Genomic DNA, 18,992 nt, shown 5'->3' on the forward strand with positions numbered 1-18,992 from the left:
ACCAGGTCTGCTGTGAGATCCAACGTGTTTGTTATGTACTGAGCTGAATAGGATCCAAAATGCAGCAGTCTGATTGGTCCTAGAACAATAGGATTCAGAATGCAGCAGTCTGATTGGTCCTAGAACAATGCAGCAGTATGATTGGTCTGCAGGGGCCACCCAATCCAGCTCCAGATAGAAGTGAATCCACAACCTGATTGGCCTACAGGAGAATCCCGGAATTAGCCAATCACATGTGGCCCATTGTGTAAATAATGTATATAAAACAGATACTTTGGGGAAGCTTTCATTCCTCCTCACCACTATGAGCTGAATAAAGAGCATGAAATCCACTCTCAACTCTGAGTATATTTCAGTGTTAAAATGCTTAAGTTTTAAAATACAAAAACGGTTACGGTCTGCTTATTGACCCTAACTAAAACTAGGGCAAGGGTCATAACCAAGGGGTACAGCATGCGCTTTGGACATAGGAACACAGGAAGCTGCCTTATACAGTCAAGCAATTGGCCCATCAAATTCAAGATCATCTTCTTTGACTGGCAGTGGCTCTCGGGGATTTTGTCTCTCCCAGGCTTACCTGGAGATCCTGGGAACTGAACCTGAGAACCTTTGGCATGCCAAGCTGGAATTTCAAGTTAAATGGTGGGGTAGGTTCAGGCATCTTCTGGAGGCCCTGGGGAGCCCTGCCAACCAGAGTAGAGAATATTTGACCTGATGTGTCAATGTCCTGACCAAATCCATGTAACCCATATCCAGAAGCCAGTTTGGGATAAGCCATCACAAAGTGAATAAATACAGCACATAACAGGAAGAGAGCAACCTTCACCCATTCGGTGATGGGTGCGGCTTTTCAGTTGGGGGGTGGAGTACAAATGAGAAGGACGTGATGGAGACATACATGATATGAAGAAAGGTTTTCTCTCATAATCCTAGAAACTGTGGGTCTTCTCATGAAGCTGAATAGCAGGAGATTCGGGACAGACAAAAGGAAGTAGTTTCTCACAGAATGAATTATTGGATGCCGTAAGATGCAGTGATGGCCACCAACTTGAACAGCTTTAAAGGGGACGAGACAAATTCATGGAGTTAAGACCATCAATAGGTATTAGTCATCAGGGCCCTGCACACAGACCCTACAAGTGTCCCTGCTTTCCAGGGGCAGTCCTGGATTTATAGAAGCTGTCCTGGTTTCTGATTTGGTCCTGGAATGTCCCGCTTTTCCTTAGGACGTCCTTATTTTCATCGGAGAAATGTTGGAGGGTATGGTGTTATGAGACCCCCCAAGCCAAGGAGATAAGTCACTATACAACCTGTAGAAGACATCTGGAGGAAGCCCTGTATGGGGAAGTTTTTTTTTTAAAAAAAAGTTTACTTTTTTATGTTTTTACATATGTCGAAAGCCACCCAGATTGACTGGGGCAACCAAGTCAGGTGGGCGGGGTATAAATAATAAAATGATGGCGGTGGTGGTGGTGATGATCATTGTTATTATTGAATAGGGTATCCCTATTTTCATTGGAGAAATGTTGGAGGGTATGCGCCTACAGTACAGTGGTACCTCTGGATGTGAACGGGATCCGTTCCAGAGCCCCGTTCGCATCCAGAAGCGAACGCAACCCACATCTGTGCGTCTACGCGGGTTGTGATTCGCCGCTTCTGCGCATGCTCATGATGTCATTTTGACCGTCTGCGCAGCGAAACCCGGAAGTAACACGCTCCGTTACTTCCAGGTCGCCACAGCGCGCAACCCGAAAATACTTATCCCAAAGCTACTTCAACCCGAGGTGTGACTGTATCAGAAATGATATGGTACTGAATACCATCTGCTGGGGAGAACAAGTCCTGCTTGGGGTCTTCCCACAGGTGTCTGGTTGGTCACTCCAAGAGGAGGATGCTGGACTAGATGGGCCTGATCCAGCATGACTCTTCTTATGTTCTTATCCTTGGAGGATATCAGGGGTGTTCATAATTATGTCAGAGGTTTCATGTGGGAAATGGTGGTAGGCATGTACAGTGGTACCTCAGGTTAAGTACTTAATTCGCTCCGGAGGTCTGTTCTTAACCTGAAACTGTTCTTAACCTGAAGCACCACTTTAGTTAATGGGGCCTCCTGCTGCCGCCGCGCTGCCGGAGCACGATTTCTGTTCTCATCCTGAAGCAAAGTTCTTAACCTGAGGTACTATTTCTGGGTTAGCGGAGTCTGTAACCTGAAGTGTATGTAACCTGAGGTACCACTGTATATACTCAGCTCCATGAATAGTCAAAGGTGGAAATAGTTAAGAAGTGCTTTGCGTTTGGTGTAACCAAAGCCTTTTCTAAGATTGTATGCTTTTTCATTGTCTGTATCAATTCTTCATCTTGCCAGTTGGCCTGCCGAATAGAAGCAGAATTTCCTCTACCTTCTTGTTGCTTGAAATATACTCAGAGTCGCAAAGTGATTTCATGCTCTTTATTCAGCTCATAGTGGTGAGGAGGAATGAATGAAAGTCCCCTCAAAGTATCTGCTTTATATACATTATTTACACAATGGGCTGCACATGATTGGCTAATTCTGGAATTCTACTGTAAGCCAATCAGGTTGTGGATTCACTTCTATCTGGAGCATGATTGGGTGGTTCCTGCTGCATTGTTCTAGGACTAATCAGACTGCTGCCTTTTGGATCCTATTGTTCTAGGACCAATCAGACTGCTGCAGTTTGGATCCTATTCAATTCAGTACATAACATTGCTGATGTAAATATTTTGAAAGTTCCTGGTATATTTTTCTCAGGCACTAAAAAATAAAATAAAAAATGCTGAGAGAGATTTCTCTCTGTGTATTGCTTAGAGCAGCAAGTGTCGTAGGAGGCGGGCTGTGAAGTCTGCAGATGGAAAGCGGATTATAAAAATCCCTCGAAAGCACATGTCAAATGTGTGATGATAATGAACCAAAATTAAACACAGTTCAGTCTGATATGAATCATTATCTGGAAGTTTAATTGGAATCAAATGATCTGCCATTGTTATTGTAACAAAGCTGGGGTGGATGGGAAGTGGCAAATAAATCGTTCTTGCTGTCCAGATTATTTGATTGGCAAGAGAGAGGGATTTCTGGAGGATGGGCTTTCACAGGGGTGAATTCTTCCAAAACACACAAAAACCTGGTGGGAGTTAATGATATTTGAGCATTTTTATCTTTGCAGATTCCAGTATGAACTGACCTAATCCACTATTTTCCAGACTGTAGTATGCAGATTGGGATTCATTTATTTCTTTAACAATATTTATATACTGCTTGATTAAAGGAAACAGCCTATTGATGGTTTACATAAAATAATATAAACCACTCAGAAGAGAATTCCAGTAAAAGCAACGGTCTTTAAAAACAAGTAGATGCCATGCAATTATCCAATTAAAGATTAAGATCAACTTTTTGGGGAAATTATATGCATAGATAAACTACGTGTCTGGGAAGGCTTACCTAAACAGAAAAAGTTTTAGAGAGGTGTTGAAAACAGGTCAACGAAGACGCTTGCCTCTACAGCAACTTTTGCTTTTACCGAATGTTCCAAAGCAGTTCTTGGCTCAAGAAAGAACTACGGCTGCACATTTTGAGAGAGGGGGTAATAGTTGCAAGGTAGATATAAGAAATTAGGTATATTAAGAAAAAGTTTAATTATGATAAAAGTGTGTATTGGCAATAAGTAATATGAAATCGAAATATGGAATAGACGGGAGGTTGGGTCTTTAGTGTTAAGACCAATTTATGTTTTATTGTATGTGTCTATGGTTATTACTGTGTGTAACTTGGTATTTGTGTTTTTTCTTTTTTCTTGTGTATCAATAAAAATTAAAAGAGAGAGAGAGAGAGAGAGAGAGAGAGAGAGAGAGAGAGAGAGAGAGTGCTTTTAGAAATGAATATTTTAGAAGGAAATGCAAATGCGACAGTGATCAGATGTGACAGTGGCATAGCCCAGAATGCTGCAGTCCGTGGTCCATAGTTTGTGGATTGAGGTAGGCACGTACATCTGGAAGCAGTGGTGTCAGGGCCTGTGGCTAATTTGTGACTTGAGAGGCATCCTTGGCACACCGAAAGTTGCCTTACACCGAGTCAGACCATTGGTCCATCTACCTCAGTATGGTCTACACTGACTGGCAGCAGCTTCCTAAGGTTTCAGCCAAGAGCCTTTCCCCAGCCCCTACCTGCTGGGGAATGAACCCGGGGCCTTCTTCATGCTGCACCCCTGAGCTATGTCTCTCTCCCCCCCTTTAAATGATATTGTAAGTTGACTTGAAGGTTCCTTGAGGGGCCAAAAGGCAGGCTGTAAAGAATTTATTAAATAACTAAACAAACAAACAAACAAACAAACAAACAGATCAAATAACGCCAAGAGCATCGCAGTGTCCTCCCTGTCCCCACCACCTTCAAGATGTGCTTCTTGCTACCACACCTGCCTGATCCAGCCTTCAACTCTCATCATCCCAGATTATTGGCTATGTTGGCTGAGGTAGATGGGAGTTGGAGTCCATGTAGAGAGGCAAAGGTCCCTCTCCACTCTTCTGGGCTAGAGGAACTATGTGACTGGTGAATGACCTGATACCTGCCCATGCTGGCATTGGCTTTCCTGGGGCCAGGCAACTTTAATGTGGGAAGAAACCACATCTTTGTCCCTGCTCATTTCCCCCACCATCCAGTTGTTGCTGAAGTCACTTAGGATCAGTTAACGAAAAGGCATCTCCCATGTGTCTCTGTCACATACGTGTCAAACCTTAGCAACACCTTGATTTGTTTTGTTTTTGCAATCTCCAGGCTTCTTCCCATACTTGCCTCCTCAGCAGTTTCTAGCCTCTGCTTGCAGATTTTACTCCTGGCTTCCAGTAGTTTCTGAACTTTCCCCCCCCCATGGACCACCTGAAAATTGCCAAGGGTCTTGGCAGGCCGTTTAATTTTCACTCTCTCACGGTAATATGCTGCATGATTTTTAATTGTATTCCTATGGCTTCTTTTCTTACTTATAGATTAAGAACTTATACATTCTATGGAATTCGAATTGTAATAAAATATAAAAAACAAGAGAAACAATAAGAATACAGTTAAAAATCAACATGAATATGCCACAAATCCTCAAACACACCGCAGACCACCTGAATGAAACAGTGGCCCATGAGCCATAGATTGGGAACTCGTCTTCTATAGCTTTGTCCTGAAATTTGCCCAGAGTTCTACGCTGTTTCCATGTTGGTCCTTTAGGACCATGAAGAACACCTTGCAGAAAGGGATTGAGGGCAGGTTCAATAAAACATATAATTTTGGGGAGCCAAGTCAGGCACCTTCAATCTGCTGCTCCTCTTAGTTCTGGAGTGCTCTCATTAAAATTGCATGTGTGTCTGTGGCACAGAGTCCTTGATGCCTATTCATTTGGAAGCAGGTAAGAGATCTCTGTTGGCAAAACATGACAAGGATTCTGGAGATGAAGCCTGTTCACAGTCACATTGTTAATGCTTGTAGCCCAACAGAGTCTCTTCCAACGTGAGTATTTTTGAGTAGTCTTCAGCTTCGATTGCTGAATCTTAAATCTTTATTTTTGTCTGTGGTTTAGAGCAGTCTCGCTTATTTTATGACCATTGAAGTGATAAAAGATTGTATTTATCCTATGATGAATGCGTCTGGTTTCACCTCATCTGATAAACTGCAGCATTTATTGAGGGGAGGGATGAGAATGTGGAGGTTAACACAGTATAGTGTTAGGCCTGTCTTCTCCAGCCTGGTGCTCTTCAGGTATTTGGGACTACATCTCCCATCATCCCTGGTCATTGGCCATGCTGGTCAAGACTGGTGGGGGTTAGGATCCAAAACACTGGTAAGCCACTGGGTTGGGAAAGCCAGAATAAAGAGCAGGGACCCACCATGCATCCCTCAATCGAGCTATTTTCATCCAGATGCCCCAAAGAGTAAATAGATCGTGGCTTAAGCTAAGATACCTCTCGATTTCATTGGGATGGGAGAATTGACTCCTTTGAGAGGACACATCTGGAGGGCACCACATCAGCCACCCCTGAGGTACGGTAAAGGTAAAGGGACCCCTGACCATTAGGTCCAGTCGTGGCCGACTATGGGGTTGCGGTGCTCATCTCGCTTTATTGGCCGAGGGAGCCAGCGTACAGCTTCCAGGTCATGTGGCCAGCATGACTAAGCCACTTCTGGCGAACCAGAGCAGCGCACGGAAACACTATTTACCTTCCCGCTGGATCGGTACCTATTTATCTACATGCACTTTGATGTGCTTTTGAACTGTTAGGTTGACAGGAGCAGGGACCAAGCAATGGGAACTTACCCTGTTGCGGGGATTCAAACCGCCAACCTTCTGATTGGCAAGTCCTAGGTTCTGTGGTTTAACCCACAGTGCCACCCGTGTCCCTAAAGAGTAAAAAGATCATGGCTTAAGCTTTTGACAGTCAGGACCTATTTTGTTAAACCTTAATTCATATTGCTAAGATACCTCTCGATTTCATTGGAATGGGAGAATTGACTCTTTTGAGAGGATACATCTGGAGGGCACCACATCAGCCACCCCTGAGGTATGGTATCAAAGCGCAAAATACCCATCCTTCTGGGTGTTATCCTTTGTTATACTAGCAATCTAAGTGCACAGAAATAAAAACCCAAAGGTTACAGTGGGAGATACGCTTTTGCCTTCTCTGCACGCATAGTATGGGCAACAGCAGCTGCGGAATGCTTCCTTTTCAAGCTTAAACAGTTGCCCATGCAGAATGTCTTGCAATGGATGGTTGCTGCCATGATTGCCATGTTCAGCTTCCAGGTTCACAGGCAGTTATGTCACTGAATAATATCAGCTGCTGAGAGCTACAAGAGGAGGTTATTGGCTTCAAGTTTATTTTGTGGACTTCTCAGAAGCAAACAGGGTGGATGGACCAAGTGATTCTAGTTTAATTCTACAGCACCAAATCAAAATATGAGAAATTTGAGTGACACTTCTAATATATTTTTGTGCATGCTGTGGCTCATCAGGGACGCGGGTGGTGCTGTGGTTTAAGCCACAGAGCCTAGGGCTTGCCGATCAGAAGGTTGGCATTTCAAATCCCCACGATGGGGTGAGCTCCCGTTGCTCGGTCCCTGCTCCTGCCAACCTAGCAGTTCGAAAGCACATCAAAGTGCAAGTAGATAAATAGGTACCGCTCTGGCGGGAAGGTAAACGGTGTTTCCATGCGCTGCTTTGGTTCACCAGAAGCGGCTTTGTCATGCTGGCCACATGACCCGGAAGCTGTACGCCAGCTCCCTCGGCCAATAAAGTGAGATGAGCGCCGCAACCCCAGAGTCGGCCATGACTGGACCTAATGGTCAGGGGCCCCTTTACCTTTACTTGTGGCTCATCAACAGAGCTACCAGGAAACTGTTAAGCAATCTGGTTGATTCGTTCATTCCTTCAGTCTACTGCTGTCTGGGGCTGATGGGAGTTGGTGCTCAGCCACATCTGGAGGACCTAGAATTTGCAACCCCAATGTTGGTGCTGGATTAGAGGTAGAGAGACCCAAGCTCAACTCAACCTAGGTGACCTGGGAGCGGTCACTGCCTCTCAGCCTAACATACCTTGCAGAGTTTTCCTGATCATAAAAATGAAGATGGGGAGATCCGTGGACCCCGATTTGGTTTCCTTGAAGGGAAGGGCAGCATATAAATGCAAAGTTTAAATATGTGCTCAAGGACGGAACCTGGCGCTTTCCCACTTTACCTGTCCCCATTCGTGCATCTCAGGTGCCCCAGTTAGGTCGGACGTAACTCTTTACAACCCATAAAATAAAATTGGTGCGCATTAAGTCTTCGGTCCCCTGCAGAAAGTGAAGTTGTTTCCAGCATCCTCCAAAGTGACGTTTTGGCAAGGTGTAAGAGGACAGCCCTTCTGCCTCTTGGTTTAACACCCGAGGCTTGCCTTGTTCAGTCAATGTGTACCTGCAGGTGTTGCCATATCCATATATCTATATAGTGCATTTGATAAGATGAAGGGGGGGTGGGGTGGGAAGAATGAAAGCAGTCAGAGACAAAAGGAGAATGAAGATGAATGTTAGTGTTCCCCTGGGGTTCATGGCTGAAGGAATTAACACAGCTTCGCTCTCTACCCTAGCTGTGTTTGTTTCCATGGCAACAGCTACGTACATGTTTCAGACTATCTACAGTGACACAGTTGCAGAAATAGTAGCTTGCAGGTTTCTGATATCGCATCAGTGGGCAAGGAAGCACATACACTATCTTAAGTAAGTGTGAAAGAATTTTTTCTCTCTCTCCTATATACCAATCTTAAGCTCTAGATTCAAATGTCTTGAGGCTAATTTTGTGGAAGCTCGTCTCAGGGAAACAGCCCCTGGACCCTTGCAATTCCGCTTGGGCCCTGCGAACGGCACGGTCAGAGTTGAAAGTTGTAGGAGGCTGTTGAGAAGTCTGCCTTGATTCGGGCAAAAACGATCAAATTGGAGTGAATGTGGCTGAATGCAGACAAGGGCAATAGCTGAGGAATGAGATGTTTAAGAAGCATGTGGTCACGGCAAGGTTGCAGAGGGTGTTCCTTTCTGCCTCTCGCTCCCCTTTTAACTGTGTAGACAGAGATTGCAAATTTGTTGTAGCACAATAGGGGTTGGCTGCAGACTGTTGAGAGACTTCAGACTTCGCGGTTGATATTGTGGATGTTTCCATTGCAAAGCTGTCTGCAGGTTAGAACCATAGCTGTCTGCCTGATTGCTGGCTTAATTTGGGGAGATTTGGAGCCTCGTCATCCTTGAATGCTTTTGTAATTTGTGAGACTAGGCATTAGGCAATCCTGATTTTTAAAATTATTTTGCTGCTACTCCCTCCCCCCTCCCCCCCTCCTGAGGAAAACTGTTAACTGCTAACTGTGTGTGATTTCAGGCAAGGAAATTCTCAAATTTATATGAATGATAGAGTAAGTTTTAACTCTGTGGATTTTAACTGTAATGCAGAGTCTGTGAAATTGAGTTGTGTTGCTGTTCTATGTGCATGGATTCTTTGAATGTCAGGATGTGCCGTACAAAATCTATGCAGCTAACTTACTGTTTTGATTTTCCAAGAAGTAGCCATAAGTGGTTGGAGAAGGAACAGGCTGGTCTCTCTCTTGACGGTTCCTTCCCTCCCCTTCGCATGGAATGTAAGGGAACTGTCTCGCACAGAGTCATTAGTCACTATTTGGTCCAACTAGCTCAACACGGTCTGCACTGATTGTTAGCTGATCACTAGCGTCTGAGGCAGGAGTCTTTCCGATGGAACCTGGGACTTTCTGCAAACACAGCATATGCTCTGCTATTCAGCCACAGCCCTTCCTTTGCTCTAAGCACTACTGCTAATCCACTTCTGTTCTCCCTTCCCCTAGACACGCACAGGGCATAATCTACATAGTGCCCCTTGTTAGCCTACGGAAGTTGGCAATGCCAAGCAAATATAGTGAATGTCCAAAATCTCAAGTATATGCTGAATGCGATAGTGCCTGACGTGTGATTATTTACAGGGGTTCCCCGAATGAATCTGGAATTACAGGAACTGGCATATAGGAACGCTGAGATTCACTGCAACGTAAATAGGAGTCCTCAACACCCCTGTTAATCATTGTGCTGTGTTAAACCGGATCATTCCAGTTAGAGGCACAATTTCTCCCAGGTCCTCCTGCTGCATTGGGAGGATGCCTCAAACTTTTAATAGGGCGCATCAATCCCTATTGAACTTCTGCTTTGCGTCTAGCAAGTTGCAGGTTTCAGTGTCACTCTAATCTCTATCCCATTCTGGTATAGGTTGTCTGTTGTACAGTTAGTGCCATTTTATTTGTAAGCCAACGTCAGTGTACGGCTTCCACCATTTATGGTTGGCACCAGCATCTACAAAAATTAAGTCCAAATGGTGTTGGAAGAGCCTTCCAAGCTAGCGCCTAGCTCCAGTACAGTTCCAGATTTTGCATCCATGCTGTTCTACTGGTATATAAACAGAGAGGGTGAACCATCCAACTCTATAATATCCTTTTTGAGGTGAGGCAACCAGAACTATACACAGCTTTCCAAATGCAGCCGAACCATAGATTCCTATAACAGCATTATGATACTGGCAGTATTATTATTATTATTATTATTATTATTATTATTATTGCCCAATGTGCAGCACTTTATGCCCATGTACACAAAATTGCATTCACCATTTTCCCGCTCATTCACTCAGTCTGGAGAGGTCATTTCGGAGCTCTTCTAAACGTCTTTAAAATGTTTTTTCTAAAACTTTTTTTTTTTTTTAGCTCTTCTGTCAGCCATTGTGGCTACTTATCGATAGATGAAAATATACAGTTGCAATCGAAATTATTCAACCCCCAATGCAAATTGGGTTTATTATCAAAATTTACAGACTTTCAGCTGTTTGCAATGAGCAAATCAAACAAAAGCAATCAAAATAGTTCAACACAACGGATGCTTCAAGAGGTTTCCCCAAATTCAGCTGAAATTGCAACTTATACTGGCTTCTTCAGTCTCACTGCTATTTAAACCCCTAAACGGAATCCCTCACAACAGCACAAATACAACAGTTGTTGTCTCAAGCACACCTGATGCAACTAATCAGGGACATCATTGCTTGCACCAGGTGTGCCTGAGCTGGAACACATGAAATACCTGAACTGGCTAGGGGTTTACTGAGTGTCAAATTTGGCTGCATGTTAGAAACAATGGCTAAGTCAAGAGAATGGTCCAAGAAGGTAAAAGAAGGACCCTTCACAAACAAGGAGCAGGATACAAAAAGATCACGAAGGCACTGAATGTTCCTAGAGACACCGCTGGAAGCATAGTTGACAAGTTCAAAGTTAAAGAAGGAACAGTGGTTCAGGAAGAGTCCAATGATGACTTTTCCATTTCTGGTTCCAGAACCATGACAGGCAGTGGAGTCACATGGCTCCATTCCACATCTGATGACAGTTCTGTAGTTGAAGTAGCTCCTAATAATTTTACTGTTAGGACACAGACTATGGGGGGGGGGAAACTTTGATTTCTTAATTCCCTGAAAGGGAACATGTAGGTATAGCACATACAGTTTGCACTGGGCAACTTTCCTGCTCCTCTAAGCCTTGCACATGGCCTAAGGTCCTGAAACTTTGCATGCACTTCCGGACTTTAGGCTTGTGCTAAACATAGAACTATGATGCAGAGTTACATTGCATTGACTGCAAGCTCCATGGTTGACTTTTTGCCCTTGGAAATTCAGATCCAGCTTTTCACTTTTGCATCTGTTCAATCTCAGCCAGGAAAGTGCAAAGGAAAAACAGTTCAGCCCCTTGGTATATTTGAGTAATTGACGCAGCCGTAGCTTGCCTTTCAGTGACTAGCCTAATAGTTTGCCTTACATTAGACTCTAGTCCATTAGTTAAATAGGAATTCTGGGGAAGATGCAGCCTTTTTATAAGGAAACGAGCAAGAGAAAAACATGCCAACACCTGAATCATCTGATTTACCAAGTTGACTAAGGTAAAGGTAAAGGTACCCCTGCCCGTACGGGCCAGTCTTGACAGACTCTGGGGTTGTGCGCCCATCTCACTTAAGAGGCCAGGGGCCAGCGCTGTCCGGAGACACTTCCGGGTCACGTGGCCAGCGTGACAAAGCTGCATCTGGCGAGCCAGAGCCGCACACGGAAACACTGTTTACCTTCCCGCTTGTAAGCGGTCCCTATTTATCTACTTGTACCCGGAGGTGCTTTCGAACTGCTAGGTTGGCAGGCGCTGGGACCGAGCAGCGGGAGCGCACCCCGCCGCAGGGATTCGAACCGCCGACCTTTCGATCGGCAAGTCCTAGGTGCTGAGGCTTTAACCCACAGCGCCACCTGCGTCCCACTACCAAGTTGACTATTCTAGTGCAAATCACCACAGATCCAAATATTTATTGTATATGCTCTGACTAGAATCAGAAAAATACTACTGGGATCTTAACATTTATTTATTTTTTAAGAAAAAGTATATTCTTAGCCTAGGGCTTGCTGATCAGAAAGCCGGCAGTTCGAATTCCCACAATGGGGTGAGCTCCCGTTGCTCGGTCCCTGCTCCTGCCCACCTAGCAGTTTGAAAGCACATCAAAGTGCAAGTAGATAAATAGGTACCGCTCCGGTGGGAAGGTAAACGGCGTTTCCGTGCGCTGCTCTGGTTTCACCAGAAGCAGCTTAGTCATGCTGCCCACATGACCCAGAAGCTGTACACCAGCTCCCTCGGCCAATAAAGCGAGATGAGCGCCGCAACCCCAGAGTCGTCCGTGACTGGACCTAACGGTTAGGGGTACCTTTACCTTTATGGCCCAAAGGCCTTAAAAACACAAGGCAGGCACTGTGAAGGGTTGGCTGGAGCCTCCATACCTAGGCAAGGTAGAACTGTTGTCTCAGCAATGTGCTGAGGCCTTCTGAAGGCAGGCCAGTGCAATCCTGCTGTTGGCTTAGCAACCTCTGAGGAGCTGCCTTTTTTCCTTAAAGGGCTGTGGCTTCACCCCCGCTTATTTTATGACCATCGAAGTGATAAAAGATTGTATTTATCCTATGCTGAATGGGTCTGGTTTCACCTCATCTGATAAACTGCAGCATTTATTGAGGGGAGGGATGAGAATGTGGAGGTTAACACAGTATTGGTCATTGGCCATGCTGGTCAAGACTGGTGGGGGTAAGGTGTCCAAAACACTGGGAAGCCACTAGGTTGGGAAAGCCAGAATGAAGAGCAGGGATCCACCATGCATCCCTCAGTCAAGCTATTTTCATCCAGGTGCCCCAAAGAGTAAATAGATCGTGGCTTAAGCTTTTGACAGTCAGAACCTATTTTGTAAACCTTAATTCATATTGCTAAGATACCTCTCGATTTCATTGGGACCTTATTCCAGCATGGAAGATCTGGCAGTGGAGGAAGACAGTGGTTCCTGAAGAGCTGCCTCCTGCCATCCATGGCTGTTTCTAAGCTTGAGGCCAGAGAACATCACATCCATTCCTCTCACACTGGCATCTGTCCACTACAGGGACTTGCTGGGAACCCGTATGGAGTGAAAACCTAGAGTGCATAGATCAGAAGTGCTGAAACAAGAGCTCCTGATTAGCACAATCCCATCTGAACACCCCATCTCAATTTTTGGTGGGAAATTGCCACCTTTTGTTATCTTTTTTTTAAAAAAAATAAATTTTTATTGAAGTTTCCACAGATTTTTAACACACCAACCAAGCACGATAACAAACAAAAAAGAAAAAAAGACATTATAAGAGATACAAACAATAAACACGTATAAATTCAATTTACACTTTCTTATGGCTTACTTTCCCGACTTCCTCATACCTTCCCTTTCTGTATTCTAATTTCTGATAAAATTATCAGCAAATCCTTCCCTTACTTTTAACTTAATTTCAATATTATTTATTTTCTTTAAATTATCCCTTACCGCTATTAACCTCTTATTTTATAATCCAGCGTCATTCTAACATTCCTTAATTTTAGAGTATTTCTTTAAATAGTCCTTGAATTTTTTCCAATCCTCTTCCGCCGTTTCTCTTCCCTGGTTTCGGATTCTGCTCGTCATCTCTGCCAGTCCCATATAGTCTATCACCTTCATCTGCCATTCTTCCACGGTGGGTAGGTCTTGCGTCTTCCAGTACTTTGCGATGAGTATTCTTGCTGCTGTTGTAGCATACATAAAAAATGTTCTATCCTTCTTTAACACCAATTGGCCAACTATGGCCACCTTTTGTTATCTAAACCACAGTGAACAGAGCCATTCTTCATCTTCTGCTTATTATAACCTACTTACAAAATAGAACTTCCATCAGCCCCAGCCAGCATGGCCAAGAGTCAGGGATAATGGGACTTTTAGTCCAAAACGTTTGGAAGGCCACAGGTTCCCTAGCTTGTAGGCTCTAAGAGAGGCACATCGCTCTCCAGTGGAGCGTATACTGTCGGTAGAAGATATGCCTGTCTTTCATTTAATCTTGTCTTCTGTTAGTGATCTTTCCATTGAGAACCACCCCTTCCCAACCCACTATGGAACACGGTGTTTGAAAACCACATCCTTAAGTTGAACGGATCAGTAACAGTTTGCTCCACAGTCGCTTGTAAAGTTTGCTTATATCAGCCACTTGGGGATGTTTGAGTCCATGTCCTTTGATGCAGCGCCTTGGCTGTGAGTAACTTCTGCAGTGTTGCACCATGGTAAGTGGGGTGGTTTGTCAGGGGTGTTTGTTTTTTTTTCCCAAGTAATTTTTATTAATTTTACAACATAAGAAACATAAACAAAACACGACACATAAAAACACAAAGCGACTTCCCCAGACCTCCCCTTCACTGCATCCTTATTTTAAAAAGTTTTTTAGCAATTCTTTATCCAATTTTTTATAATTAAGATCCTTTAAGAACTTTTCTTAAAAGTTAATTTTTAACAGCTGTAATTCTCTACATCCTATCCCCTGGCATCTATCATTGCGGAATTTTACAACAATTTTCAAGATAAGTTTTAAATTTTTTCCAGTCCTCCTCCACCGTCTCTCTCCTCTGATCACGAATCCTGCCGGTCATTTCTGCCAATCCCATGAATTCAATCACCTTGGTCTGCCATTCTTCCAGAGTAGGTAGTTCTTTGGTCTTCCAATACTTCGCCAAGAGTATTCTTGCTGCTGTAGTTGCATACATAAAAAATGTTCTATCTCTTTTTGGAATTGTTTGGCCGACCATACCCAGGAGAAAGGCCTCTGGTTTCTTTACAAAAGTCCACTTAAGGATTTTCTTAATTTCATTATAGATCATTTCCCAGTATGCCTTAATCCTAGGACAGGTCCACCAAAGATGATAAAATGTTCCTTCGCATTCATTACATTTCCAACAGTTGTTGTTGGGCAGATGATATATCTTTGCTAGCTTGACTGGGGTCATGTACCACCTATAGATCATTTTCATTATATTTTCTTTTAAGGCACTACATGCCGTGAATTTAATACCTGTGGTCCATAACTGTTCCCAGTCAGCAAACATGATATCATGACCGATGTCTTGTGCCCATTTAATCATAGCTGATTTAACCATTTCATCCTGTGTATTCCACTTCAGCAGCAAATTGTACATTCTAGATAGATTTTTAGTATTGGGTTCTAACAATTCTGTTTCTAACTTTGACCTCTCCTTCTGAAATCCTAACTTTCTGTCCTGCTTAAAGGTTTCATTAATCTGGTAATAGTGTAACCAATCCCGAACTTTAGGTTTTAGTTTCTCAAAACTTTGTAGTTTCAATTTTTCACCATCATATTCTATGATTTCACTATATTTTGGCCAATCTGATTCCATATTGAGTTTTTTTAACGCCTTAGCTTCCATTGGTGACAACCACCTGGGGGTTTTAGGTTCCAGCAATTCTTTATACCGAGTCCATACATTGTACAGTGCTTTTCTGACAATGTGGTTTTTAAACTTTCTGTGGGTCTTTACCTTGTCATACCATAAATATGCATGCCAGCCGAAATCATTATCATACCCCTCTAAATCCAAGATGTCTGTGTTCTCAAGAAGTAGCCATTGTTTCAGCCAGCAAAACGCTGTCAGGGGTGTTTGAGCAAAGAGCATGATGCACCAATGCAAGGGGGCGATTTAGATGATCAGGACATAGCTGTCAACTTTACCCTTTTCTTGCGAGGAATCCTATTCGGAATAAGGGAATTTCCCTTAAAAAAAGGGAAATGTTGACAGCTATGGATCAGGATCCCATGCTATGGTTTTAGAATGAATATTCAGAATTTCAAACTGTAGAATGGTTCTTGTCATGAATAATCCTGCATTTTAAAATGTGCAAACATGTGAAAGAGTTTAATGGGAATGGGCTGTTCATGCAGCACTTATCAGTGATCCCGTGAGCTGAGGCTCAGTTCCTAGATAGCTGCTGTGCACTGGATGATCTATGAGGAAGCTGCATGGATGACCAATTCCGGCAATAACTGTTCATATGCAGGATGCAGATACAGAACGTTATGCTGCTATTGGCCCAAAGCTGGTGGAGTCCTGGTTGTTTGACCTCAGTAGGGTCATAAACCTCGACAGGGACCTCGGCAGACATAAAATTGTGTTATTGTATTGCATCTCAGCTATTTAAGCTCACTCCATTTTAATCTTTGTTCAAAGAATGGGCCAGAGTTCATTGGTTAACGTAGAAGTCACCTGCTTCAGTAGCCAGCATTTCCAGTTTAAAGGATCAGGTTTAGGGTTGCCATGTGTCCTCTTTTTCCAGGACATGTCCTCTTTTTGAGGGGTAAAATTTCTGTCCGGGTGAATTTTTTACATTTGCCAAAATGTCTCTGGCTATACTTTCTGGATGGGACATAGACATAACTGGTGGTTGAAGACTTGCTTCCTTTTCCCCCCTGCCACCCTCAGCAATATATTACAGCTTCTATACCATACATATACCATACAAGGGAAGTAATAGTGCCACTGTATTCTGCTCTGGTCAGACCTCACCTGGAGTACTGTGTCCAGTTCTGGGCACCACAGTTCAAGAAGGACACTGACAAACTGGAGGAGGGCAACCAAAATGGTCAAAGGCCTGGAAACGATGCCTTATGAGGAACGGCTAAGGGAGCTGGGCATGTTTAGCCTGGAGAAGAGGAGGTTAAGGGGTGATATGATAGCCATGTGCAAATATATAAAAGGATGTCACATAGAGGAGGGAGAAAGGTTGTTTTCTGCTGCTCCAGAGAAGCGGACACGGAGCAATGGTTCCAAACTACAAGAAAGAAGATTCCACCTAAACATTAGGAAGAACTTCCTGACAGTAAGAGCTGTTCGACAGTGGAATTTGCTGCCAAGCAGTGTGGTGGAGTCTCCTTCTTTGGAGGTCTTTAAGCAGAGGCTTGACAACCATATGTCAGGAGTGCTCTGATGGTGTTTCCTGCTTGGCAGGGGGTTGGACTCGATGGCCCTTGTGGTCTCTTCCAACTCTATGATTCTATGATTCTATATAGTAGGGGTATTTAAAATGAGAGTCGTCAAAGCGTCCTCTTTTTTGCTCTTCAAAATATGGCAACCCTAAATAGCTGTGGAGAATTATCTCTGCCAAAGATATTGGAGAGCTGTTTCTGGTCAAGAGAGACATACTGGATGAGACAACTGATATTCATGGGGGATGCCTACTCTTTTAAGTTACCCAAAATGCAACATCCTGGTCCATAGATTTATGAAATGTACTGGTTTCACAGACGTATATTCTAGGAAGATAACCTAAAATGGTGCGCAGTCTCCATAGATGACAGATGAGTTTGGCTTTCATTCACTACTGCCCATTTGGCTGCCCATCCACTACTGAAGTATATATGTATATATGAGTGGTACCAACGCCACTACCAAAACAACAGCAAAGAATGTGGCAGCCACAGCCATGATCACGCCAAGCAGGACTAGGCTCTGTCCTGGTTTGGAGAATGTTGAGGGATTGTCAGCACTGTGCTCAAAGGCCCTTTGAGCTCGAACTGGTCTTTCAATGGAAGGCTGAATGGAAGGAGGCCTCTGCCCTATCCAAACCCCCTCCAGCCCAGCAGATCTCAGGCTTAGATTGCAGCCTTAATTTAGAGCTGAGCTGAAAAGGGAGGCTGCATTCACACTATACATTTAAAGCACAATAGTACCGCTTTAAACAGTCGTGGCTTCCCCCTAAAAATTATGGGAGCTGTAGTTTGTTAAGGGTTCTAAGAGTTATTAGGAAACTTCAATTCTCCTCACAGAGGTGCAGTTCTGAGAGTGGTTTAACAATCAATCACTCTTCTCAGGGAATTCTGCCAATTGGAGCTCTGTGGAGGGAATAAGGGCCTCCTAGCAACTCTTAGCACCGTTACCACACTACAGCTCCCAGAATTCTCTGGGGGAAGCCATGACTGTTTAAAGTGGTACCATTGTACTTTAAAGTGCTGGTTGTTGTTGTTGTTTAGTCGTGTCCTACTCTTCGTGACCCCATGGACCAGAGCACACCAGGCACTTCTGTCTTCCACTGCCTCCCGCAGTTTGGTCAAACTCATGCTGGTAGCTTCAAGAACACTATCCAACCATCTCGTCCTCTGTCGTCCCCTTCTCCTTGTGCCCTCCATCTTTCCCAACATCAGGGTCTTTTCCAGGGAGTCTTCTCTTCTCATGAGGTGGCCTAAGTATTGGAGCCTCAGCTTCAGGATCTGTCCTTCCATTGGGCACTCAGGGCTGATTTCCTTCAGAATGGAGAGGTTTGATCTTCTTGCAGTCCATGGGACTCTCAAGAGTCTCCTCCAGCAAAAATGCATCAATTCTTCGGCGATCAGCCTTCTTTATGGTCCAGCTGTATCTATTTAAAGTGCTGGTATAGCGCTTTAAATATATGGTGAGAATGTGGCCTTTTTCTTTCTCCTTCCCACGTTTAAATACACATCCCCATTTCGACAATATTTCAGGGGGACATGAAGGAGGAGAAAGCATTCAGAGAGGAGGAGGATGCCCTCTGACAGGAATGCAGGTACGTCGCCACAGCATTCCCTGGTACTTGGCGTTCCAAGAGGGTTCTTCCAGACAGTGACCTCTTTTCAATGCTGATTAGCTGCTGTTTTGTTTGAAATTATCTCTCTCTCTTTTTTGCAGAGGAATCAGAGATTTTGCACAGAATGTTCACTTCAGAACATCCAGTCTAAATACATCTAACAACATTTGATAGCAGTAGCATTGGTATCTAATTAATATCAACAGCGGCCATAGAAACAATTCCCTGAAAACCACCAGCAGGAATGCTAAAGATGTATTCACAGTGATATCTCCAATGATAATTTGGTAGCAGAGACTCATTTCATCAATCCCTTTAATGAGGAGGTTCATTCCCCCCCCCCCCCCCCGGTGCCTGAGAAACCAACAGGCACAAGCCAGAACCACGTTGGTGTACCTAACCCAAGAACCATCATGTAGACCTCATTCTCGCCCGCTTAATCCCATTTCTTTTCTGAGATTTTAGCTCAAAGC

At 43.9% G+C, this 18,992-nt stretch overlaps 1 protein-coding gene across 1 annotated transcript in view; it reads left to right on the forward strand.

Moving 5' to 3' along the window:
* Positions 1-8,194: 8,194 nt before the first annotated feature.
* The window catches only part of FOXN3 (forkhead box N3), a 193,323-nt gene continuing 182,525 nt past the window's right edge, over positions 8,195-18,992 (forward strand). The window contains exon 1 of the mRNA XM_083735609.1: positions 8,195-8,250. The gene's annotated coding sequence lies outside the window, so the exon portion shown is untranslated. The remainder of the gene's footprint in view (positions 8,251-18,992) is intronic.

This window comes from Podarcis gaigeae (assembly GCF_964106915.1).
Source record: "Podarcis gaigeae genome assembly, chromosome: 1".
NCBI classification, from domain to species: domain Eukaryota; kingdom Metazoa; phylum Chordata; class Lepidosauria; order Squamata; family Lacertidae; genus Podarcis; species Podarcis gaigeae.